Genomic DNA, 25628 nt, shown 5'->3' with positions numbered 1-25628 from the left:
AGGTGGCGTATGTCTTCATTATGGGTGTGTGTGAGGGGCGGATCTCTACTTCTGGTGGTGGATTTCTTCATTATGGGCGTGTGTGTGAGGGGCGGATGCCTACAGAAGGGGGCGTATTTTGTAATGATGGGCAGTGCTGCTAAGATGGGGGCGGAATTTTTAACAAAACTCAAACACATCATTACAAAATACGCCCCCTTCTGTAGGTATCCGCCCCTCACACACACGCCTATCATGAAGAAATCCACCCCTTACAGACTTGCACGAGCATCAGGAGCGTGTGGCACAATGTCGTCTATTGTGCGCAGGCACCATCTACAGCTGATCGTAAATTGAAGTCAATGGAAACTAAAATAATTTGTTCCGCATTGACCTCAATGGCATGCAATACCGCATGTGGCCAGAGGTAGGGGGGGCACCGGAGAGCCTCGTAAACACTAGGAAAGGGCAGAGGACACCTCACCTGAATTTAGAAAACCTGGGGCCGAGGACACCTCAACTGAACTTGGAAAAGGCATGGGAACGGCGCCTTTCGGCTCTGTTTGGCTCCGGCGCCCCTCCCACCTCAGGCCAAACACGGTATTGCCCACCGCTTTGGCTTGAATCCTGCTTGTTTTGCGAGACAACACCGAGTCAGGATTTTTTCAAATACAGCGCTCGTATTGCGAAACGCTCGTTAACCGCGTTACTCGCCATCCGAGGTACCACTGCATATACATTACTACATCGACCCAATAGTCAAGGTTAGGTAATACATGCAAATCCTCATCCACCTCACTTATGTCTGCGGCTAACACGTGCAGTTTAAATTATTGGATTATTAATGGCAGACCAAGTAACACGACCTCCTATGGACATTCTTCTGCAATCCCAGGATGGGCCACTGAGCTAATAATAATGTAACGGGTCATCCATTACTTCTGGGTGATTTATCAAATGCTGATAGGAGCAAGATGGGAGCCGTGAGAAGAACAACCCGGACTGAGCCAGGCGCTCCTTGATGAATCACCTCAACGCTCCTCCTCGCCTCCGGCCCTTTCTAATTTTTCCCTTGTCCGATTTGCATTAATGTGGATGGGAATCAGGTGCTATTCATTTCTCTTTTATTTTTCTACGTACTCGTCCATTGACTAATGTTCCTTATAAACTATTAGTGGACAGCCAAAGTGATCTTCAAGAACAATGTACAGCAGCCTTCGCAACCCACCTTACCGTTGCCAACTTCTCGTAGGCAGGGCCGATCCTAGGCAGGGTGCGTGGGGTGCTCTGCAATTAATTCTGTCTGGTGTGCATGTAGCAGTCTACTGTCTGTCCCGCCCCCTCTGTGTGTGTTGGCTATTCTCCCATAGGCGGTGTGATGAGAAGCTTCTGGGTTGGTCGGAGCTGCTGCCAATCATCCCGTGCACTCCCAGAAATGCTCTCCGAGTAACACCCTCCAAGTGACCAAAGATGCCATGTATGCCCCGCCCCTGTAATGTGCGTCTGCTCCCAGCGTGCCCGAGCTACAGGGATCTATTGGACAGGTACTGATCTATGGGGACACCTGCTGTGGGGGGGCTCTGATGGGGACACCTGCTGTGGGGGGCTCTGATGGGCGACACCTGCTATGGGGGTCTCTGAAAGGGAAACACCTGCTGTAAGGGGGCTCTGGTGGGGGGGCTCTGATGGGGGACACCTGCTGTGGGGGGGCTCTGATGGGGGACACCTGCTGGGGGGGGCTCTGATGGGGGACACCTGCTGTGGGGGGGCTCTGATGGGGACACCTGCTGTGGGGGGGCTCTGATGGGGGACACCTGCTGTGGGGGGGCTCTGATGGGGGACACCTGCTGTGGGGGGCTCTGGTTAGGTCACCTGCTGGGGGGGCTCTGATGGGGACACCTGCTGGGGGGGCTCAGATGGGAGACACCTGCTGTGGGGGGCTCTGATGGGGTACATATTTGTAAAGGGGAGGAGTTAGTAAGATGACCATGCCCATGTAGGGGTGCCAGCAATATTTCTGCACCCAGGCGTCTGTGACCCTAGGATCGGAAGCTTGGAGTAGAAGGTCCAACAAATGCCATATGGAAAGGAGGGCACAGTGGTTGGCGTGTCCAAAACTCTTCGTATGCACAAAAGAGGGATTTTCTGATTGTTTCTATTAAAAAGAATATTTGCAGAAAGAGTGGCAGATTCAAGCTTTATTTGGTTGTATAAGAACCCTACAAAAAAAAGATGTAGCGCACCCCCTAAGGAGCCACACAGCTTGACTGCAGAACTACAGCTCTCAGGACCAGCTGGCACAGTGTTGGGTGATGTCATGTACCATGGGTGTATTCAAACCGGGATGTTCCTGGTCCCACAGCTGCAGTCTTACTTGTTGTGCCACGGAGGAGCTCTGGAGTCATGGCAATATATACATATACACAAAAAGTAAAAAATATAGAAAGTTATGCATATATATAAAAATGATATATATATATATATATATATATATATATATATATATATATATATATATATATATATATATATATATATATATATATATATATATATTTTATTATTATTTTATATATAGATATATATAAAAAAATATTATTTTATATAATATATAATATTTATATAAAATATTATTTTACATAATATATAATATTTATATATAATATTTTTTTTAATATATATATATATATATTTGTTTTCATTATTTTATATATATATATATATATATCTATATATATATATATATATATATATATATCTATATATATATATATATATCTAAAGTAAAAAATATAGAAAGTTATGCATATATATAAAAATTATATATATATATATATATATATATATATATATATATATATATATATATATATATATATATTTTATTATTATTTTATATATAGATATATATAAAAAATATTATTTTATATAATATTTATATATTATATATTTTTTAATATATATACATATATATATATACATTTTTTTTCATTATTTTATTTATATATATATATATATATATATATATATATATATATATATATATATATATATATATATATATATATATATATATATATATATATATATATATATATATATATATATATTTAATATTTTTCTAATTTTTGAATGGACTACCTCTTTAATTCCCAACAATGCTTGCCACCTCATGCATTTCTCAGCTTCTATGCCAACCCCCCCCCCCCCCGCTAGCCTTTTCCTGCGAGTGAAAATAAAGCAACATTTTGTGTTTTTTAATTCAGACGGCACAATTTCCAGCATGTCATAATATATTATTTTATGGTGTCACACATTGCAGGTGAGACCCGGCTTTGGCCTCCTGCCCTGAATATGTCATTACACAATGGGCGCCATCCATCACCTTTTTTTTTTTTTTACAGCTTGCCACAAAGTGCTTAACAAAGTACCGTCGTGTACGCCGCGTATATAAACGGATCGAGCGCTTGGCTCGCCGGGCCCCCCCCCCCCCCCGGATCACAGCTTTCCCGCCGCAACTAGAAGAGCTTTAATATATATTTGGAAAGCAAATCACTTAATTAATCCGGTTTTCCCCTCTCCTTGCGAGCCTAGGAGGCGCGCCGCTTAATGCAATTTTACTAGATATAAAGGGAATAATTGATATTTTAAAGACACTCAGACTGATGTTGTTTAAGTAGACTTGGAACCCGGGCTGTTTTGGTGTTTTAATTTAGATAAAGAAAATAAATTGGATAATGGAACAGAGAGAGGCCCTTTATTCGGACGGAATCGGTAATGTTGAACGTTTTTGGCCTTTCTATTTGACTTGGAACATTGAGGCCGCGTACACACGAGGAGACATGTCCGATGAAAACGGTCCGCGGACCGTTTTCATCGGACATGTCTCCTCGTGTGTACGGGGCCTAAGAGGACCAGTTACAGCCGGCGCTACCCTAAGGATCGGAAAATATTCGGACTTAAACGATTATACAAAATAAATGCACGCGAGTCTGTAATTTGAAATTGTTATGTAACCACTTTTTTTGCAATTCGGCGCTGCGTTACTTAACCACTTAAGCCCAGGACTTTTAGGCAGGTAAAGGACCCGACCAGTTTTTGCGATTCGGCGCTGCGTCGCTTTAACTGACAATTGCGCAGTCGTGCGACGTGGCTCCCAAACAAAATTGACGTCCTTTTTTCCCCACAAATAGAGCTTTCTTTTGGTGGTATTTGATCACCTCTGCGGTTTTTATTTTTTGCGCTATAAACAATAAAAGAGCGACAATTTTGAAAAAAAATCAATATTTTTTACTTTTTGCTATAATGAATATCCCCCAGATACGCTTAAATTAGGCCAAGATAGGAGCGGCGTAAGTCTCCTACGCCGTCGTATCTTAGGGTGCATATTTACGCTGGCCGCTAGGTGGCGCTTCCGTTGTTTTCCGTAAAGATAAAGCTGCTCCCTAGGTGGCGCAGCCCATGCAAGGTATGGACGTCGGAACAAGCCTATCTTTTTACGTCGTTTGCGTAAGTCGTACGCGAACAGGGCTGTGCGTAAGTTACGTTCACGTCGTAGGCAGTGTTCAACGTATCTTAGGCATTCTATCCGACGCATGCGCCGTCCGTGGACGTATCCCAGTGCACATGCGTCGGATAGAATGCCTAAGATACGTTGAACACTGCCTACGACGTGAACGTAACTTACGCACAGCCCTATTCGCGTACGACTTACGCAAACGACGTAAAAAGATACGCTTGTTCCGACGTCCATACCTTCATTTACGTGGGGTCTTGCTTAATTTCCCTAAAACACGCCCACCTCTTCCTCATTTGAATTAGGCGCGCTTACGCCGGCACATTTACGCTACGCCACCGTAACTTAGGACGCAAGTGCTTTGTGAATACAGCACTTGCCTCTCTAACTTGCGGCGGCGTAGCGTAAATACCATACGCTACGCCCGCACAAAGTTACGCTGCCCTACCTGAATCTGGCCAAATATCTCCTGTACCACGCGCGGTACCCGGCCTGGACTGACAGTACTCCAGGAGAGGAAGGAAGAGGAGCTTGGCCACGCTACAGCCTGGCAAGGGGAAGTTGGGGGCCCCCCAGGCCAGCTCGGGGGCCCCAAGCAATTGTTTGTTTTGCCTGTCCTGTAGCGACAGGCCTGGCCTCGGGCATTATGCATACCTCCCAACTTTTCAACTTCAGAATGAGGGACAAATGAGCATACCTCCCAACAGGGCTGGACTGGGACAAAAATTTGGCCCTGGACTTCATCCAGACTGGCCCACTTTGACAGGTCTCTCCAACAGCGGCCGGACAACTCCCGCACCCCCCCGGCCACCCAAGCCCCCTCTCCCCCTTCACTAGCCACTAGCCGTTTTACTTTATTAGAGTAGAACGGCTGGTACTGGTACTCTTATAGGCAGTACCAGTGGGGAAGCTAGACATTATTTCTCCCCGGGCAAAGAATCAGTTTGGTGCCCCCCCTTATGGGACAAGATTAGGCAGAAGTGAGAAACTCCCAGGCCGTTGTCACTGAAGCCGGCCCACTAAGCCATCGGCCCACCGGGAACATCCCTGTAGTCCCACTGGCCAGTCCATCCCTGCCTCCCAACGAAGTTGTTGAGCGCGGGGGGGGGGTCGAATTCCGTGGATAGGAGTTGTTGAGCGGTGGGGGGGGTCCGCGGATCAGAGTTGTTGAGCGGGGGGGGGGGGGGGGGGGAATTGCGGGACTGGGGGATTTACCGCGAATCGCGGGACAGTCCCGCAAAATCCGGGACGGTTGGGAGGTATGCATTATGGCCATTGTCAAAACAAATGCAGCAATTCAATAGATTGAAAATCAGAATAGCAGATTGCTGCATAGAATAGATAGTGAGCCATTTTACTTCCTTTCTAGTAAAGGGTACAAAAAGGAGATCAAAGGAACAAGCTGCTGAAATAAAATCTTTTCTTAGGGGGCTTTTCTCCGAGAGCTTGGCTCTCTGAAGGCCACACGTGGTCTACTTTGCCTATTTTCCACATGGCCTTCAGAGGATGTAGGAGGCTGAATGAACAATCCTTTAGGAGGCCCGGGGGGGGGGGGTAATGTTGCAGGTCTGAACCCCCTTTTTTTTTTTTTTTGATGGTCGTTTGGCTTTTGAAACCTTTATTCTTTTTTTTTAGACCCAAGAGTCAACGGATACGACATTCTCTGTGTTAGAATGGCGCTCGCCTCCCCACCCCCTCCTCCACGTCTAATCTATCAAAATGAAGTTGCATATTTCAGAGGCACACACATTCAAAGGCTCTATACATTTTCAAATCAACTACAAATTCAATTTACTTCAATTGCACAGTGAATTTCAATACATGAAATTACTGCAAGTGCCTGCGCCTTAATAAGCCCCGAGATCTGTGCAGGAGTCGAGCATTTGAAGCATAATGGAGCGTTATAGAGATATGTACAAAACAAGGCAGTAATTACAAACGTCTGAAGCCGGCCTCTTCCTCAGTGGAAAGGATCTCACATTTTAATATTTATTTTTTATGATGTTTTGATTTATTACTATTAACTGATTTGCTGCCAAGGAAAGATTGACGCCGGTGCAGTTCAAATTCACCAGAAAGGTATAAATAAGCAGGGCCGATACTAGGCAGGGTGCGTGGGGTGCGCCGCACCCAGGCGCCGCAGAGGTGGGGGCGCCGAAGCTCCAAAGTGCTCCCCTCCCTCCTCCTTGTCTGTGTCCAGAGGCGGAGCGCATGTAGCGGGTGCTGCGGTTCCCCATCCAGCTTTCTCTCTCCGCTGGCAACTGACAGGAGCGCATACCTCCCGCTGTCCCCGGAATCCAGGCTGAGTACCGCAGCGGAGCCTAGTACCAGAGCACGTTCCGGTACTAGGCTCCACTAATTAATTCTGTCCGGTGTGCATGGAGCAGTCTTCTGTCTGCCCCACCCCCTCTGCGTGTGTCGGCTCTTTTTCCATAGGCGGTGTGATGAGAGGCTTCTGGGTTGGTTGGAGCTGCTGCCAATCATCCCCTGCACTCCCAGAAATGCTCTACAAGTGCCACCCTCCTAGTAACCAAAGATGCCACGTATGCCCCACCCCCTTGTAATGTGCTTCTGCTCCCAGCGCGCCCGACCTGATGTGGGGGGCTCTGATGGGGACACCTGCTGTGGGGGGGATTCTTATGGGGGACACCTGATGTGGGGGGCTCTGATGGGGACACCTGCTGTGGGGGGGCTCTGATGGGGGACACCTGCTGGGGGGGCTCTGATGGGGGGGGCTCTGATGGGGGACATCTGCTGGGGGGGGACTCTTATGGGGGACACTAATGAAGACTTCTTAGGGGAGCATCTCTGTGTTTGAGTCGTAGCCATAGAAACATTTGTAAAGAGGAGGAGTTAGTAAGATGACCATGCCCATGTGGGGGGGTACCAGAAATATTTCTTCACCCAGGTCGTCTGTGACCCTAGGATCGGCCCTGGGTATAAGGCCTTGTTTACTTGAGAGGCAGGAGAAGTGTCTAATGCAAGTTTCAGTTTTAAGAATGCTTTTGTAAAAACAACGAGCTAGAACACACGGGAATACACGGCGGGCTTTTGCATGCTTCTCGACAAAAAAGCTGCAACATTTTCCAGGCATCTGTCAATATACCTGCCCTGCCCTCCTGTCTGGTTCTGTAAATATATGTAGCACCCCCTAGAGTCATGTTTTTGTTTTGAGTGTAGGTCAATTTGTGTTTGTGTTTTGCCTGTTACACTTCTTGTTGCATTCCTTGTAGTGTTGGAATGCTGACAATGACCCCTCTGCTTTTTATAGTCACTGACTGTTCTCTGACTCTGAGTAACTGTGAAAATTTGGTGTGCCTGGCTGTGCAGGGTAGGGGATCCCAATTACTTGTGGCTCCTTACAGGGGTGCGCTACATGCCATATGCATGTCATGGATATGCAATAGTCTGGCAGCTTACCTGTTTCAATCTGTCCATTAAGAGGCCTGACTCTGTCATTTCAAAGCCACTGTATCTAATATTTAGGGACTCATTAATGACAGGAATAGTACCACTGGATTGGCGTAGAGCCAATGTGGTGCCTATATTTAAAAAGGGAACAAAGTCTTTACCAAGTAACTATAGACCTGTTAGTCTAACTTCTATAGTTGGGAAGATACTGGAACGTTTAATAAAAGACCACATGGATGAGTTCTTGCAGGAAAAAAACTATTTAAGCAGCAGACAACATGGATTCATGAAAGACAGAAGTTGTCAGACAAACCTGATTTCCTTTTATGAAGAGGTAAGTAAAACCCTGGACAGAGGCGTGGCTGTGGACGTGATATATTTGGATTTTGCAAAAGCGTTCGATACAGTTCCGCACACACGGCTCATGTGTAAGGTAAGGTCTACAGGATTGGATATATCAGTTTGTAAATGGATAGAAAATTGGCTGAAAGACAGAATTCAGAGAGTCGTGGTTAATGATTCTTACTCTGAATGGTCCAAGGTTATCAGTGGTGTACCCCAAGGTTCAGTGCTGGGACCCTTACTTTTCAATATATTTATAAATGATATTGGGTCTGGGATCAAAAGTAACATTTCTGTCTTTGCAGATGACACCAAGCTATGCAGTGGAATAACGTCCTTGCAGGATGTCTCCAATTTACAAGCTGACCTCAATGCTCTGTCCAATTGGGCGACTGAGTGGCAGATGAGGTTTAATGTAGATAAATGTAAAGTTATGCACTTGGGGGCTAAGAATATGCATGCATCATACATACTAGGGGGAGTACAACTGGGGGGATCTGTAGTGGAGAAGGATCTGGGGGTTTTAGTTGATCATAAGCTCAATAATGGCATGCAATGCCAAGCTGCGGTTTCCAAAGCGAGGAAAGTCCTTTCTTGTATAGAGAGGTATGGACTCCAGAGACAGAGATATAATTTTGCCCCTGTACAAATCATTAGTAAGACCTCATCTGGAATATGCAGTTCAGTTTTGGGCACCAGTTCTCAAAAAGGATATCGGAGAACTGGAGAAAGTGCAGAGAAGAGCAACCAAACTGATAAGAGGCATGGAGGAGCTCAGCTATGAGGAAAGATTAGAAGAACTAAATCTATTCACTCTTGAGAAGAGGAGAATAAGGGGGGATATGATCAACATGTACAAATATATAAGAGGTCCATACAGTGTACTTGGTGTTGAGTTATTCACTTTACGGTCATCACTGAGGACAAGGGGGCACTCTTTACGTCTAGAGGAAAAGAGATTTCACCTCCAAATACGGAAAGGTTTTTTCACAGTAAGAGCTGTGAAAATGTGGAACAGACTCCCTCCAGAGGTGGTTCTGGCCAGCTCAGTAGATTGCTTTAAGAAAGGCCTGGATTCTTTCCTAAATGTACATAAAATAACTGAGTACTAAGATTTGTAGGTAAAGTTGATCCAGGGTAAATCCGATTGCCTCTCGGGGGATCAGGAAGGAATTTTTTCCCCTGCTGTAGCAAATTGGATCATGCTCTGCTGGGGTTTTTTGCCTTCCTCTGGATCAACTGTGGGTATGGAGTTGGGTGTATGGGATTGTATTGTGTTTTTTATTTTGTTTATTTTTTTGAGGTTGAACTGGATGGACTTGTGTCTTTTTTCAACCTGACTAACTATGTAACTATGTAACTATGTTCTGGTTACCTTCTAATTTCCTCTCCTTCCTGTATGGCCCCACCCAGGCCATCCCAGGAAGTCTATATTAACTGTTGCACTACAGGCCTACAGGCAAGTGTTGTTTGCTTTAGTTCCTGTCTGCAGTGTGCTACGATTATCTTCCTGTGTACCGTTTTTGGCTCGTCCCTGACTTCTCTTGTTTGCCTGTGATCTTGACCTTTTGCCTGCCCCTCGGTTACCCCTGTCTGTCTGTTGCCCCAACCTCGGCTTACCCATCACTATCGCTTATCTGCTTGCTGCTTCCCCTCTCTCCCTGCGGAGCGTGACCTAGGGGATCCCAGGGGTCGCACCTGGATCCAGCTGCGGCGAAGGCCATCCACGCCACTAGAGGCTCTGGTGAACACAAAGCTGGGTCTTAGACTCCACGCCCTGGGCGATCTTGGGTTCACACTTCCTGTCTTATCGCAGCTGTCGGTCATAGGTTTCACTACCCTGTGGTGCATCCCTGACCCCAACGGGGTGCACTTGTCACCTGGCCACAGGTGACCTGACAATGCAGTGGTGGCTGGTGCTCCATTTTTTTTTTGGGGGGGGGGCAGCAAACAAACCAAAAGACCCCCCGTTCGATCAATAAAAAAATAACACCGCCCCTCAGTCGCTCCAGTTGATTGGCGAAAACCCCCCCCGGTTGCCCATCTGCCCACCAGCCCCGCATTTACCCCATCCAGCTTGCGGGCACCTTTAGCAGCTTCCCCCTGGCTCCCTCCCTGATTCTGCTCCCAGCCAATATAGTCACTTCTCCAATCGGACAATGGGGTTCTTAAAGCAGCCAATTTTTTTTTTAATTAAAGTCAGCAGCTGCAATATTTGTACTTTTAAAATAAGGACACTTACCTGTCCAGGGCGCCCGCGATGTCGGCACCCAAAGCAGACCTCTCCCTTTGGTAAGGGAATCGCTTCCGGCTTCACTTCCTGGTTCCCTACTCGCGCTGCACGTTCCCAATGATCCTCGCTGTCTTCTGGGACCCGTGTGTCTCCCAGAAGACAGCGGGGGGGGCAGGAAGTGGCTCGGGTATCTATGCCCGGAAGTGGGAGCAAAATACCTGTATTACACAGGTATCTGCTCCCCCCTGAAAGGTGTCAAATGTAACAACGGAGGGGGGTTCCAAAAAGCGGAAGTTTCATTTTTGGGTGGAACTCCGCTTTAAGACCCGCTTCCTAATTGGCCGGGAGGAAAAGCAAGAAAGCAATAGCAAATAATAACTGCTATTGTCACACAACTGGGTGGGCTTAGGGGCGCATCAATAAATGTTTGCTTTCTTCCATTCATTCAGGAGTCAGGACACAGACACAGTCCTCTGACACTGTGTGCGAACGGAGCAGTGGCATGCTGCTGATCCTGAGACTTAGTTGCTTGCTGCAGAGAGAAGAGAGTAGGAACACCAGTGGCCGGGCGCCCCTAGGCAGAAGGGCGCCCTAGTTTGCCTAGTGATAGAATCGGCCCTGCATTGATACCTAGACTTAGTGGGGTAGATTCAGTAACATTTGCGCAGTTTTTACGTAGGTGCAGGGCACCGTTTTTGCCCTGCGCCCCCGCAAATTTTCTGCGTTACCCTTGATTCAGCTCCGTAAATTGCGTGGGCGCTCCGGCAAAATGGCCGGCGTAAGCGCGCGCAATTTAAGTGATCCCGTAGGGGGCGGGAATCATTTAAATTAGGCGCGTTCCCGCGCCGAGCGTAGAGCGCAAGTTTCCCGACGTGCATTGCGGCAAATGACGTCGCAAGGACGTCATTTGCTTCAAAGTGAACGTGAATGGCGTCCAGCGCCATTCACGATTCACTTACGCAAACGACGTAAAATTTAAACCTCGCGACGCGGGAACGACGGGGATCCTTAGCATGGGCAGCCTTATGCGAAACCCGACGTACGCAAACAACGTAAACTGCGTACGCAGGGCTCGCATAACGTTGTGAATCGGCGTTAGTATGCAATTTGCATACTATACGCTGACCACAACGGGAACGCCACCTAGCGGCCTGCGTAAGAATGCAGCCTAAGATATGAGGGCATAAGAGCCTTATGCCACGCATATCTTAGGCTGCAGTCGGCGTAACAAGCTCTCTGAATCAGGAGAAGTCGTTACGCTGGGGCAAGTAAGCAATTGCGCAGGCGCATGGTTACGCAGGCGCAATCGCTCTTTGAATCTGGGCCAGTATATCTCTCACCAATGATATATTGTAATAAAAAGAGATAAGGTCCCTTTTCACAAACTAAAGATGTGCAAAAAAAAATATAGAAAAAAACGTCTGGACTCCGGGAATCTGAAAAAAAGGGCTTTAGACCAAATTAGCATCTGTAATAAATACTCAGCGAAGAAGAGGCCGCGTTCTCATGATGAACCGCGCATTAAAATGAACAGTCCTCTAAAGAATTGATTTGCTGGCATGGCGGCGTTGATTGAAGAGCGTATAGAACTGTAATATTCATAAAGCACATTATTTTCCTGCTTTAATGTCACAATGCATTTAGCCCGCGCCCAGCGCCGCCGCCGCCGAAACACTTATGTATAGAAATGTCAGGATTAACTTCATCATTTGTCACTTGTTTTTAATATGTTTAAAAGGTGTAATGAAAAATAATTCACGGGAGAGGTAAAAGAATAAGGACGGCGCTTATTAAAAGAGGCACTGCGGCCAAATCTATTGCGTCAGGCCTTTGAAATCAAAGTAAAGAGTTATTTTAATGGACGCGTTAAATATTCTTACAGGGGATTTAGTAAATGGCCACTCTGCATAAATAAAAAAATGGCGTACCTAAAACTGTTTTTTTTTTTTTTTTAAAGGGATCCTACAAGGAATTTTAAGTGTTATTATATAGTGGGCATTAAAGAAAAAAGTCAAATCTGGCTCAGTAAGTAGAATAGAGGGTTCGGGGGTCAGTAGTAATGAACAGAGAGTTCAGGGGTCAGTAGTAAGTAATAAAGAGTTCAGGGGTCAGTTGTAAGTAATAGAGGGTTCAGGGGTCAGTAATAATGAATGGAGAGTTCAGGGGTCAGTAGTAATGAATGGAGAGTTCAGGGGTCAGTAGTAATGAATGGAGAGTTCAGGGGTCAGTAGTAATGAATGGAGAGTTCAGGGGTCAGTAGTAATGAATGGAGAGTTCAGGGGTCAGTAGTAATGAATGGAGAGTTCAGGGGTCAGTAGTAATGAATGGTGAGTTCAGGGGTCAGTAGTAAGTAATAGAGAGTTCAGGGGTCAGTAGTAAGAGTCTGTAATAAGTAATAGAGGGTTCGGGGGTCAGTAGTTAGTAATAGAGAGTTCAGGGGTCAGTAGTAATGAATGTAGAGTTCAGGGGTCAGTGGTAAGTAATAGAGAGTTCAGAGGTCAGTGGTAAGAGTCTGTAATAAGTAATAGAGGGTTCAGGGGTCAGTGGTAATTAACAGAGAGTTCAGGGGTCAGTAGTAATGAATGTAGAGTTCAGGGGTCAGTAGTAATGAATGTAGAGTTCAGGGGTCAGTAGTAATGAATGTAGAGTTCAGGGGTCAGTTGTAAATAATAGAGGGTTCAGGGGTCAATGGTAATTAACGGAGAGTTCAGGGGTTTTCAAGTTTTCATCGCAAGTGCCTGATTCACCAAGCACTTGCGATGAAAACCTACGCCGGCGGCCTCCGGCGCAAGGCGGGCCAATTCAAATGGGCATGTACCATTTAAATTAGGCACGCTCCCGCGCCGGACATATTGCGCATGCTCAGTTTCGTAATCCCCATCGTGCTTTGCGTGCCGTGACGTTATTTTTTCGAACGGCGACGCGCGTAATTCCGTATTCCCGGACGGCTTACGCAAATGACGTTCATTTTTAAATTTCGACGCGGGAACGACGGCCATACTTTATACAGCAATACGATTGCTGTGTAAAGTTAAGGCACCAAAAACGACGACTAACTTTGCGACGGGAAACTAGACTAGCAGCGACGTAGCGAATGCGAAAATCCGTCGTGAATCGCCGTAACTCCTAATTTGCATACCCGACGCTGGTTTACGACGCAAACTCCCCCCAGCGGCGGCCGCGGTACCGCATCCTAAGATCCGACAGTGTAAAACAATTACACCTGTCGGATCTTATGGATATCTATGCGTAACCTGATTCTCTGAATCAGCCGCATAGATAGTCTGAGAGATACGACGCCGTATCTCGTCTGTGAATCTGGCCCTTAGAGTTCAGGGGTCAATAGTAATGAATGTAGAGTTCAGGGGTCAGTAGTAAGTAGTAGTAGTAGTTACTAATAGAGAGTTCAGGGGTCAATAGTAATGAATGTAGAGTTCAGGGGTCAGTAGTAAGTAGTAGTAGTAGTTACTAATAGAGAGTTCAGGGGTCAATAGTAATGAATGTAGAGTTCAGGGGTCAGTAGTAAGTAGTAGTAGTAGTTACTAATAGAGAGTTCAGGGGTCAGAAGTAATGAATGTAGAGTTCAGAGGTCAGTAGTAAGTAATAAAGGGTTCAGGGGTCAGTAGAAATTAGTCAAATTTGGCTCAGTAAGTAGAATCGAGGGTTTGGGGGTCAGTAGTTAGTAATAGAGAGTTCAAGGGTCAGTAGTAATGAATGTAGAGTTCAGGGGTCAGTAGTAATGAATGTAGAGTTCAGGGGTCAGTAGTAATGAATGTAGAGTTCAGGGGTCAGTAGTAAGTAATACAGGGTTCAGGGGTCAGTAGTAAGAGTCTGTAATAAGTAATAGAGGGTTTGGGGGTCAGTAGTTAGTAATAGAGAGTCCAGGGGTCTATAGTAAGAGTCTGTAATAAGTAATAGACAGATTCGACATAGAGAGAAAAGATTCGACATAGAGAGATATGAAGATTCGACATTATAGAGACATGAAGATTATTCTTCTTAGAACATTCGACAGACACCATAAGCCTTCACTGACAGATTCGACCTTAATTTGGATTTTCTGACGAATGCATTTTTTTTTTACGAAAAACTAAATAAATAAAAACGAATTTCGGGAGTAACTAAATAAATGTATTTTTCGAACGAAAACAAAATTACGAAACAAAATATTTCAGTGTGCGCATGTCTAATAAAATCGCAGGACTGAAAAAGTTGACTTTAGCCGTTCGGCGCAACTTGGTGGAATCAAAATAATAATAATAAAAAAAATATATATCTCGGACTTCGATCTCCAATTTTAAAATTCCTCGAGCACCTTCCCGGAATACACAGCGCTTGTAGTCGCTCTGCTTATTAATGTGCGAAACGGACAGATTTCTGTTTCAATGTTTGTTTTTATTTATTTAATTGATCTATAAAAGTTTAAAGGGGCCAAACTCTGTTTCCATGGCAACGCAGCAGGCGGCTGGAATTTAGGTACGTGGCGATCGATTGAAAAACACTGATGTGTGTATGGCTTTGATTATGAGCAGCAGGTGGGTGCAGACCGCGAGAAAAAAAACAAACTCTGCAGTGACGGGGAAATAAAGTTGTATTTGGAGTATAGTATAGAATACCTGAAATATATACAGTGGGCCAGATTCAGTAAGAATTGCGCATTTATTACGGAGGCGCAGGGCAACGATTTTGCCCTGCGCCCCCGCAATTTTTTTATGCTGCCCTCGATTCACGGAGCATAAGGTCCGTAAATTGCGCGGGCGCGCTGGCAAAATGCCCGGCGCAGGAGCACGCAATTTAAATGATCCCGTAGGGGGCGGGAATCATTTAAATTAGGCGCGTTCCCGTGCCGATCGTAGCGCGCATGCTTCGTCGGGAAACTTTCCCGACGTGCATTGCGGCAAATGACGTCGCAAGGACGTCATTTGCTTTAAAGTGAACGTGAATGGCGTCCAGCGCCATTCACGATTCACTTTCGCAAACGACGTAATTTTTAAACATCGCGACGCGGGAACGACGGGTATACTTAGCATTGGCTGCCCCTGCTATTAGCAGGAGCAGCCTTACGCGGAACCCGACGAACGTAAATGACGTAAACTGCGTACGTAGGGCGCGCATACGGTTGTGAATCGGCGTTAGTATGCAATTTGCATACTCTACGCTGACCACTACGGGAACGCCACCTAGCGGCCAGCGTAAGAATGCAGCCTACGATACGACGGCATAAGAGCCTTATGCCAGTCATATCTTAGGCTGCAGTCGGCGTATCGAGCTCTCTGAATCAGGAGCAGTCGATATGCCGGCGCAACTAAGCAATTGCGCTGCGTAACTATGGTTACGCAGACGCAATTGATTTCTGAATCTACCCCAGTGTATATATATATATATCTGCGTCATTGGCTATACAAGAAGAGAAAGTCCAGGCCTCCAATGGCGTGGAGGGAGCAGGAAAATGTTACATGAAAAAACAATAAATTAACTTTTCTCCTATCACAAGAAACTTCAAGGAGTTGTAAAGTAAAAAAAAAAAAAATCACCTTAATGCAATCTATCTGATGATGCTGCCCCCCCCCCCCCCGAGCGAGCCCCCGTTATACTTACCTGACCCCTCGAGATCCTCTTCGCCGCTCAGCCTACAAGCTCTCTCGCATGACTGTGGTCAGTACTTGCGGGGAGGACCAGAGACAGCCGCCGAGGGACCCCAGAAGATCGGGGCCACTCTGTGCAAAACGAGCTGCACAGTGGAGGTAAGTATCACATGTTTGTTATTTTAAAGGAAATTTTTTTTTCCTTTACTAACCCCTTAACCACTTGACAACCGGGCCTATTCTGGCACTTCTCTCCTTCATGTAAAAATCTAATTTTTTTTGCTAGACAATTAATCAGATCCTCTTTAGACTGCCGAGAGGCCAGACTGTGGCCAGAGGCAGGGCCGATCCTAGGGTCACAGACGCCTGGGTGCAGAAATATTTCTGGCGCACCCACATGGGCGTGGTCATCTTACTAACTCCTCCCCTTTACACATGTTTCTATGGCTACGATTCAAACACAGAGATGCTCCCCCAAGAAGTCTTCATTAGTGTCCCCCATCAGAGCCCCCCACAGCAGGTGTCCCCCATCAGAGCCCCCCACAGCAGATGTCCCCCATCAGAGCCCCCCACAGCAGGTGTCCCCCATCAGAGCCCCCCACAGCAGGTGTCCCCCATCAGAGCCCCCCACAGCAGGTGTCCCCCATCAGAGCCCCCCACAGCAGGTGTCCCCCATCAGAGCCCCCCACAGCAGGTGTCCCCATCAGAGCCCCCCAGCAGGTGTCCCCATCAGAGCCCCCCAGCAGGTGTCCCCATCAGAGCCCCCCAGCAGGTGTCCCCATCAGAGCCCCCCCAGCAGGTGTCCCCCATCAGTGCCCCCACAGCAGGTGTCCCCCATCAGTGCCCCCACAGCAGGTGTCCCCCATCAGAGCCCCCCACAGCAGGTGTCCCCATCAGAGCCCCCCACATCAGGTGTCCCCATAGATCAGTACTTGTCCAATAGATCCCTGTAGCTCGGGCGCGCTGGGAGCAGAAGCACATTACAGGGGGGCGGGGCATAGGTGGCATCTTTGGTTACTTGGAGGGTGGCACTCGGAGAGCTTTTCTGGGAGTGCACGGGATGATTGGCAGCAGCTCCGGCCAACCCAGAAGCCTCTTATCACACCGCCTATGGGAGAAGAGCCGACACACGCAGAGGGGGCGGGGCAGACAGTAGACTGGACAGAATTAATCAGCCTAGTACCGGAACGTGTTGTGGTGCCCAGTCCGATTTCCGAGAATGCGCTCATGTCAGTTGCCAGCGGAGAGAGCAAGCGGGATGGGAAGCCGTAGCACCATTTACATGCCCTCCGCCTCTGGACACAGACAAAGAGGAGGGAGGGGAGCACTTTGGAGCTTCGGCGCCTGGGTGCGGAGCACCCCGTGCACCCTGCCTAGAATCGGCCCTGGCCAGAGACAGTAAACATTGCCACGTCTTAAGTGGGAGGAATAATGCCCCAGGCAGGCATCCCAATACTTTTGGTAATATGGTTTGCAAATCCCTGTTCTTTAAGAAGAAAGTAGAAGATGACGCATGGCAATGAAGAACTTAGCAGCACGAAACCTGACAGCCGGCACCCCTTTGCAAGCTTTACAAAAAAAAAAAAAGGCCAGGCCATTCAATTCCGTCCATTGCGGCATTGTGCTGACCGCACTTCAATCAGAGCCCAACAGATAATAAGGCGACAGTTCCCCCCCCCCAAAAAAAAAATCAATGACTCTGCCCTTTTCCTATTCACCAATTGTAATGGCAGCCCAGACAATAAAGATTAGCAATCGGCAAACGCTCTTCTTTTTGTCGGCAGATATTATCTACAAGACAAAGCCCCGGCTTTCATCAGATCAGGCCTCATCACCGGATTCCGATCTTATCCCGGCCTGTCCTTGGCTCGTCATAGAAGTAGAGGACATCATCGAAAAGCCGCTACAGTTAGTTGAACGGCGGGGAGAACTTTAGTGCGTCTTTCAGGAAGTTTAATTAGAAGACGACTCTGAATGTCAAAGTGAGAATGAAGACTGTACGGAGCCAATTTCCCGTTATTAGAAGTTTAGAACTCCGGGATACGAGAAGATTGTACAAGTCCGTTCGTTATGCGCCTTCTTCTTCGTGGATCTCGGTGGGCTTTGTGCATTTCTTCCAGATCTGTGCAGTAATCGAACCATCAGGGCCGGATTTCCCACAAGGCCACCGAGGCCAGGCCTTGGGGCGGCAGTGGGTGAATGGGCGGCGCCGCTCCTGCGGCGACTTCTTGGTCTTCGCGGCCTCCCCCGCACTATAATGTACTATTTTTCTCGCCCGCCGATGGAGGTCCACGGCTGGCGGAGATAATGTCTCCGCTAGCAGCCATTTTCTAGAAGACCACAGACTAGTAATAAACTAGAAGGGATCATGCCGAGTGGCTACAATAGAAATTGAGCTGCGGCACCGCCCACCCCCCGTCCGTGGTCTGTCTGTCATCTGTGACCTGTTGTGCAAAGGGGTGGCGGGTGGGCGGTGCCGCCGCTCAATATCGTATCGTATTGTAGCCACTCGGCAGGCTTCCTTCTTGTTTATAACTCGTCTGTGGTCTTCTGGAAAATGGTTGCCTCCAATTTGTTCCCCCTCTGCCTTCAGTAATGGCGAAGGAGACACTGCTACTGGGATATAGAAGGGCTCTAATGGGGGGGGGACTTTATTGAAGGACCCGGCCTTGGGGCGGTACAGGGAGTAAATCCGGGCCCGCGAACCATGCTACAAAGTTAGAACGTTGAAATCTGATCACTGGGCAGAGGAGACCAAGGAAATGCTTCCTCCTGCTTGCAGCAGACTGATGACGTCAGCTCGGCCCAGGCAAAGTCATTGACTGGAGTTTCTTGAAAGGTGCAATTGGGAACCTTATTATTTCTTCCAGATCTTTACAGTAATGCAGTGTCAAAATTTCCCTTCCTGATGCTCTCTCTCCTTGTGCAGGGTGACTGGTTTTGTCTCCGCCCCCTCCTATAGTATCCTGCAGACAGCCTGTAGTAGGTGGAGACTGTTGGGCCCCTCCCACAGCTCTACTCTCTCTCCTTGTGCAGGGTGACTGGTCTTGTCTCTCCCCTCTCCTGTAGTATCCTGCGGCCAGCCTGTAGTAGGTGGGGCCTGCTGGGCCCCTCCCACAGCTCTGCTCTCTGCCCTCTGCCCTTGTGCAGGGTGACTGGTCTTGTCTCCACCCCCCCTCCTGTAGTATTCTGCAGGCAGCCTGTAGTAGGTGGGACCTGCTGGGCCCCCTCCTGTAGTTTTCTGCTAGTGGGAGCCTGTTGTGTCCCTCCTACAGCTCTGCTCTCTGCACAGCACAGCGATGATGTCACAGCTATGTTTTTAAGGCTATAACTGGTTTTATAAAGGCATTTGGTGCACACAAAGTAGTTTCACAAAAGTTTGATGGCACAGTGGCTGCGTTTGATGGGCACAGTGGCAACAACTTATGGCACAGTTGCTACGTTTGATGGCACAGTGGCGACAATTAATGGCACAGTGGCGACAATTAATGGCACAGTGGCGACAATTAATGGCACAGTGGCGACAATTAATGGCACAGTGGCGACAATTAATGGCACAGTGGCGACAATTAATGGCACAGTGGCGACAATTAATGGCACAGTGGCTGCGTTTGATGGAACAGTGGCTGCATTTGATGGGCACAGTGGTGACAATTGATGGCACAGTGGCTGCGCTTGATGGCATAGTGGCGACAATTGATGGCACAGTGGCAACAATTAAGGGCACAGTGGCAACAATTAAGGGCACAGTGGCAACAATTAAGGGCACAGTGGCTGCGTTTGATGGCACAGTGGCGACAATTGATGGCACAGTGGCTGCGTTTGATGGGCACAGTGGTGACAATTAATGGCACAGTGGCTGCGTTTGATGGCACAGTGGCGACAATTGATGGCACAGTGGCGACAATTGATGGCACAGTGGCTGCATTTGATGGCACAGTGGCGACAATTAATGGCACAGTGGCGACAATTAATGGCACAGTGGCAACAATTAATGGCACAGTGGCTGCGTTTAATGGCACAGTGGCGACAATTAATGGCACAGTGGCTGCGTTTGATGGCACAGTGGCTGCGTTTGATAGTACAGTGGCAACAATTGATGGGCACAGTGTGGCTGCAATTGATGTTTTTATTTATTTTTTTCGTTTGTTTGCGCCCCCCAAAAATTTTGAGCACCAGCCGCCACTGCGTGTTGAGTTTAACAGGTGGCAAATTTAAGTCAACGTGTCAAGTTTGACAGGCAGCAAAATTAATTTAGCATGTCGAATTTTGCAGGTGGCAATTTTAATCTAACACGTGGAGATAGACAGGCAGCAAATTTTATTTTGGCATGTTGAGTTTAACAGGTGGCAAATTTAACTCAACATGTTGAGTGTGACACGTGACACAGAAGGGATCCACATGGATCGTTCCATCACATCTCCCAACAAAAATAAAAAGGATTATTCCTCATTTCAATGGGCAGAGCCATGCAAATCATTCCTTTACACCCAGGGTCATTTGAAGGAATTTGGGGGCCCCAAGCACATTAGGGGCCCCCAAGCACAATAGGGGCCCTCAAGCACAATAGGGGTCCCCAAGCACCCCCGCACGCAAAGCCTACGTTAGCGCTACACTAATTTTTTACACCCATGTTCTTACTCCTCCCCCCCTCCCAAGTCCCTATGTTTTTCTATTCTCACCTCCCCTTCTTCCCTGTAGGCTGCCGCTGTAGCGTGGCCGAGCTCCTCTTCCTCCTGTCAGTCCGGTGTTCCATCATTACAGGTCCCCTATCAGATAGTGCCCGGGCCAGGCCTGGTACCGCGCGGTACAGGAGATTCAGTTTCCTGTGTTCCCGGCCAGACTGAAAGGAAGTGAGCACTCAGTGTGCACTTCCTGTCAGTCCGTCCGGGAACAGGAAACTGAATCTTCTGTACCACGCGCGGTACCCGGCCGGACTGACAGGACTCCAAGAGGAAGGAAGAGGAGCTCGGCCACACTACAGCCTGGGAAGGAGAAGTTGGGGGCCCCAGGCCAGCTTGGGGCCCCAAGCAATTGTTTGTTTTGCCTGTCCTGTAGCGACGGGCCTGTTTACACCCCAACAGCCAGATGCCCATCCAGCACCGGACCGCTGGTGTAAAGGGCACACATTGCCGAATATTACCGTCTCTCATATTGTCTCTCGGAAAAAAAAACGCTATTTTGTAACCTTAAATGTGAACGATGCTTATGGGCTTTTTAGTATCAAGAAAATAATAATAAGCGCATTAGCGGCGATGCCAGAAAGCCAGATTCAGGTAGGGGCGCGTATCTTTAAGGCGGCGTAGCGTATCGTATTTACGCTACGCCGCCTTAAGTCAGAGAGGCAAGTGCTGTATTCACAAAGCACTTGCCTCCTAACTTACGGCGGCGTAGCGTAAATGGGGCCGGCGTAAGCGCGCCTAATTCAAATGAGGATGAGGGGGCATGTTTTATGATAATGTGGGGTAACCCAACGTGATTGACGTTTTGCGCCGTCCGTGTACATATCCCAGTGTGCATTGCTCCAAAGTACGCCGCAAGGACGTATTGGTTTCGACGTGACCGTAAATTACGTCCAGCCCCATCCACGGACGACTTACGCAAACGGCGTAAAATTTTCAAATTTTGACGCGGGAATAACGGCCATACTTAACATTGACTAGGCCAGCTATTTGATGGAATAACTTTACGCCGGAAAACGCCTTACGTAAAGGGCGTATCTTTACTGCGACGGGCGCACGTACGTTCGTGAATCTGCGTATCTAGGCATTTTCATATTCTACGCCGAACTCAACGGAAGCGCCACCTAGCGGCCAGCCTAAATATTGCACCCTAAGATACGACGGCGCAGGCTGACGTATCTTAGCTAGGTTTAAGTGTATCTCAGTTTGAGCATATTTTAAATGCTAATTATCCTCTTTAGATTACAATAATGAACATGCGCAAGGAATTCATTCTGATTCGTTGTGTCGCCGCCCACGAAAACTTGAAACCGTGTTTGAAAAACGAGCAACTCGTCAAATGTCTTCTTTTTTTTTTCTTGTCTTTTAAGTCGCCGATCAGCGGCTACACAGGGGGGGGGGGAGATCTTTTGTGCCCGTTCTAATGACAATAACGGAGAGATCCTCGCTGCAGCTGCTTTTACTCCCAACTCATATTCTTTTCTCGGAACGCTCGCTCCGGGGGAGGGGAGTGCGGCGATATCAGTAAGTGTGTGGGCATCATTGTCATCCTCTTCTTTTCCGCCGACTCTTTGAACTCCCTTCCTATTGGTGCCTTGTACTCTTACTTACAGTGAGCAAAAAAATTACAACTTCTTTGTGTTTTTTTTTTTTTTTTTGGGGCTTTAGGCCATATTTATACCTTAGCGTTCTGTAAACGTGCGCAAAATTGTTTACGAAATGCATGAAAATTCGCTACTTTGATGCATTTGGTGCTCAAAGGGAAGCCCATTGATGTTTAGACTTACTGTATTCACTATGGAATAGGGATACACTAGAAAGAAAAAGAAAAGAAGGAGGGCGCGCGACCTAGTGCATTACCAACATAAAAGTTTTATAAAAAAATAAAAATAAAAGCTAGGGTACTACTGTATATACTCGAGTATAAGCCCACCCGAATAATAGCCGAGGCACCTAATTCTACCCCAAAAAAACTGGGAAAATTGATTGACTCGAGTATCAGCCTAGGGTGTCCATGTGCATGCCTCACTGTGCCCATGCTTCACTGTGCCCATGCCTCACTGTGCCCATGCCTCACTGTGCCCATGCCTCACTGTGCCCATGCCTCACTGTGCCCATGCCTCACTGTGTCCATGCCTCACTGTGTCCATGCCTCACTGTGTCCATGCCTCACTGTGTCCATGCCTCACTGTGCCCATGACTTGACTAACGTTTAACATTGGAGTCTACGGAAGGGGTGCACGGCTTTGAAAAATCGGTGCTCCCCGGCCATAGGTCCCCCAGACAACAAACTTGAGTATAAGTCAACCCGAATATAAGCCAAGGCACCTAATTTTACCCCCAAAAAACTGGGAAAATTGATTGACTCGAGTATCAGCCTAGGGTGTCCATCTGAATGCCTCACTGTGCCCATGTCTCACTGTGCCCATGTCTCACTGTGTCCATGTCTCACTGTGCCCATGCCTCACTGTGCCCATGCCTCACTGTGCCCATGCCTCACTGTGCCCATGCCTCACTGTGTCCATGCCTCACTGTGTCCATGTCTCACTGTGTCCATGCCTCACTGTGCCCATGCCTCACTGTGCCCATGCCTTACTGTGCCCATGCCTTACTGTGTCCATGAGTTGACTGTCATTTAACATGGGAGTCTATGGAAGGGGTGCCTAGATTTGAACAATCGGTGCTCCCCGGCTGTAGGTCCCCCAGACAACGAACTTTGCACACTTGTAGAGGAGAAATGGGGGGTGTATGTGCGCCAAGATCTGGGTCCAGGGGACCTACGACCGGTCGGTGCCAAGTCCCCAAAATCACCAGAGAAATTACCATTTAACATGGGAGTCTATGGAAGGGGTTCCCGGCTTTGAAAAATCGGTGCTCCCGGGCTGTAGGTCCCCCGGACAACAAATTTTGCACACTTGTAGAGGAGAAATTTGGACACATGTATGCCATGTTTCGGATCCAGAGGACCTACGACCGGCCGGTGCCGGGTCCCCAAAGTCACCAGAGAAATTACCATTTAACATTGGAGTCTATGGAAGGGGTGCCCGGCTTTTGAAAACAATCAGTGCTCCCTGGCCGTAGGTTCTTAGGGCCAGATTCAGGTACCTGCGCCGCGGCGTACTGTATCCCATTTACGTTACACCGCCGCAAGTTTTCAGTGTAAGTGCCTGATTCACAAAGCACTTACCTGTAAACTTGTGGCGGTGTATCGTAAAGACGTTCGGCGCAAGCCCGCCTAATTCAAATGGGGCGTGTACCATTTAAATTAGACGCGCTCCCGCGCCGAACGTTCTGCGCATGCTCCGTTAGTAAATTTCCCAAAGTGCTTTGCGCAAAATTTTGACGCCCCGACGTGTTTGTGAATGGCGACGTGCGTAACGTACTTACGCAAAAAATTTTTTTTTAAATTCGACGCATGAACGACGGCCATGCTTTAACATGGCTGGTGTAAAGTTAAGCAATGAAAAAGATTGCTTAACTTTGCGATGGGAAAAAACGACAATACGCACGCGAGTAGGTTCGTTTTTTGCCGTAAATGCTAATTTGCATACCCGACGCTGGAAAACGACGCAAACTCCACCCAGCGGCGGCCGAAGTATTGCATCCTAAGATCCGAAGGCGTATGAAGCCGTAAGCCTGTCGGATCTTAGCCAAATGCCGTCGTATCTTGTTTGTGAATTACAAATTAAGATACGACGCGGCAAATTTGAAAATACGCCGGAGTATCAGTAGATACTCCGACGTATTTGTTCTGTGAATCTGGCCCTTAAACAACAAACTTTGCACACTTGTGATCGTCTGTTCCCTGATATAGGGAAAGACGATCAATGACGTCACACGTCCAGCCCCGCAATTGTCAGTTAAAGCGACGCAGTGCCGAATCGCAAAAAGGGGCAAGGTCCTTAACCTGCATAATGGTCCGGGGCTGAAGTCGTTATTGATTGTAAGCCAAAAAAAAAAAAGGGGGAGATACCAAATCACAGAGGTAAAGTTGGGTTTCGAGTTTAAGGATTGATAAAGTGCAACATAATATTTATTTTTTTTGCTTTGGGTTTTCGATACGCTTCTCTCCTGCCCTCACAGGACCCTGAAATCTCTCCCTTTTTGTCTTAAAATGTCTACAGAAGGATAGCGGCCGGCGCGATCCCGCTCTGCGCGTTGCGTCTGCAGTCAGGACACCGCGATCCATTTTTATTTTATTTCCTTCTGATGGCTATTGCTTATGTGTCACGCGCGGCCCCCTCGCCTCCCGCTTCGGCGATAACAATCAAATACATAAATCCCATTATTCGGAGCCCGCAGCTGCAAAGTTGCAGCGCTCCGAATGGCGAGACTAAGCGCAGATGTTTATGAAGTCGTTATTTAAGGCAGCGTCCTGGTCTTCCCGGGACGATGATGATATTCCTCCGTGGAATGGAAGCCCCGCCAGGCGAAGGATACAAAGCGCGGGGGGGCGCTGAAGTATTTTCTTTGAATGTGATTGGTCCTCGGAGGAGAGGTAATTATTATATGATTATTTTCTGCTTTAGAAATTCCCTCTTCCCCGAAAATTTCATCCGATTGGGAAATAATTCGATCAATTCGCAGACGACGCTCACTTAAGGACGCCTCTATTGTCGGAAATAATGAAATAGAAGGAAATGCGCGGTATTAACCACTTAAGACCCGGACCAAAATGCAGGTAAAGGACGCGGCCAGTTTTTGCGATTCGGCACTGTGTCGCTTTAATTGACGCGGTCGTGCGACGTGGCTCCGAAACAAAAATGGCATCCTTTTTTTCCCACAAATAGAGCTTTCTTTTGGTGGTATTTGATCACCTCTGCGGTTTTTATGTTTTGCGCTTTAAACAAAAATAGAGCGACAATTTTGAAAAAAATTCA

At 47.5% G+C, this 25628-nt stretch overlaps 1 protein-coding gene across 2 annotated transcripts in view; it reads right to left on the bottom strand.

The window, feature by feature from the left end:
- Positions 1-25628, bottom strand: part of LOC120914367 (protocadherin-11 X-linked-like) — a 1131869-nt gene that overhangs the window by 193032 nt on the left and 913209 nt on the right. The window lies entirely within an intron of this gene.

Source organism: Rana temporaria, chromosome 9, assembly GCF_905171775.1.
Source record: "Rana temporaria chromosome 9, aRanTem1.1, whole genome shotgun sequence".
Lineage (NCBI taxonomy): Eukaryota > Metazoa > Chordata > Amphibia > Anura > Ranidae > Rana > Rana temporaria.
Note: the sequence above shows the minus strand (reverse complement) of the source record. Positions and strands in the feature narration are given on the sequence as shown.